This window comes from Diplotaxodon limnothrissa, linkage group LG6 (assembly GCF_057381915.1).
Source record: "Diplotaxodon limnothrissa isolate DT_005_m linkage group LG6, D_limnothrissa_male_GT1.1, whole genome shotgun sequence".
NCBI classification, from domain to species: domain Eukaryota; kingdom Metazoa; phylum Chordata; class Actinopteri; order Cichliformes; family Cichlidae; genus Diplotaxodon; species Diplotaxodon limnothrissa.
This window is the reverse complement of record NC_140601.1, coordinates 32407944-32409822: the sequence shown is the minus strand read 5'-3', so window position 1 is coordinate 32409822 and position 1879 is coordinate 32407944.

The window sequence follows — 1879 nt, the reverse complement described above, 5'->3', positions numbered from 1 at the left end:
TGCTGTAAGTTGTCAAAAAGTAAAAAGCGTGAGGGAAAAAATGTTTCTGTCATGTTTTCCTCTCTGCGCACTGCTACTCGGGTCACACTGGCCTCCATTCACTGGCTACTAACGAGGGCTCTGCGACTTCTCGCTGTCAGGCTACACTCGGCGACTCTACACACACTACACGACTATAACGTAAAACCTTGTCTCGTGCATTTCTTGTCCTTTGTCCCATTATACACACAATGTCTTCATGCGTACAGACTGAAAAACAATCCACCCTTTATCTCTCTCACTCTGCAATGCGCACATTCATGTGCACAAATGCATACCGAATCGACACAAACTGGATAGCACATACTCAGAAATCTGGTTAAGTATGCATAAATGTTTAATCTAAAAGGGCACGTCTTACTCTTGTCTCAGTAGCTGATTTAAAGGACTATCAGAAAGGCATGCATGCACTTAGGCATACTCTAGTATTTTTATACTTTTGAGGATAATTGTTAACATACTGTATCCTAAACCTCAATGCCTGTTCTAACCCTAATCTAAAAATCATTCTAATCTGAAACTAAGAACTAAGTCTAAACTCTCAAACATCCCTTTTAAATATGGCTTAAAATATCTTAAACCACACACTCACAGGCAGACATTTACACAACATGGTTCATCCTTTGACCAATAAACAATTTCTTGACTTGCCAACAATCTTATCTCCCTCCCTTCTTCTTCCATTAACACTCACATATCTACTATACTTTGTGTACAGTGTATGGGACAGCTGCCATAGCCCCTGCATACACCCCACTATCCATTATAATGCACACATTGTGGTGAAATCCCCCTGGATCAGGAGTGGGCTGACAAGCGCCACTCTGTGCCTGAGGTCTCTCCAGTTAAGCCATTGTAAGCCTTTCAGTATCACAATATAGGCTCCCCTTTAACAAGGCAGGATATGGGTCATTGGGTCAAAGGGACTAAGTGCTGTGTATTACATAGGAATTATGAATTTGCCTCCCACTCCTCGTTCCTATCTACCACAGATAATCACCTGCAGATTATCTCTCACCGAATCCTGCCCTTAATCAAACCCCTCTTAGGGAAAGTAGGCAATATATGTTGACATGTTTTTGTGTAGCCTAAACATGAGTGGGAAGATTGAGAGCTCTGTGAACCGAACAAGATTTCTGAGGTGGATTAAATGAACAAAACAAGGCAGCCTACTTTGGGTCAAGTTAATGTGGGTGACTGTGACATGAATAAACATGAAAACAACCTCCTTCAAAAGATAAAACAAGTATGTGAGATAAGAGTGAGGGAATGATAACTTTGGCTTAAATAGTCCCCCTTTTTCTTTCTCTATCGCTTCATCTCTGTCTTTGTCACTATCTGTGTTTAGCTAACCGTGTAGCTCTTGATTTTTGTGATACGTTATCTCTTCTGGAGGTTGGCGTCAGTTTTTAAAGAAATAGGTCAACATTTTGATTATTATTCTGATTTGCTGTCTTGTGAGGGTTAGATGAAAAGATGCTTACCACATGCATCACGTCGACTCTAAAACCAGCTTAGCTTAGCTGTGTATAATGAATGGAAAACTGGCAACGCAGCAAGCATGCCTTGGCCCAAAGCTGACTAAGTAAGATGTAGCAAAAAGTCTTCCCATCTATCCCATTCATCCATTCACAATCACCTCTTCCAGGTCTTCCAGTGACACAACAGCGGCATTTCCAAACCAGGTGAGAGCCCGAAAGATGTATTCTGATGTGTCCCGGGTAAACACCGGGGCATTCTCCCAGCTGGATATGCAAAATAGCTCACAGCACACTAGCAGTGGTAGCTCTATTTGGAACACCGACACCTTTTCATGTCGGAGGGGTTTATGTGATCCCAG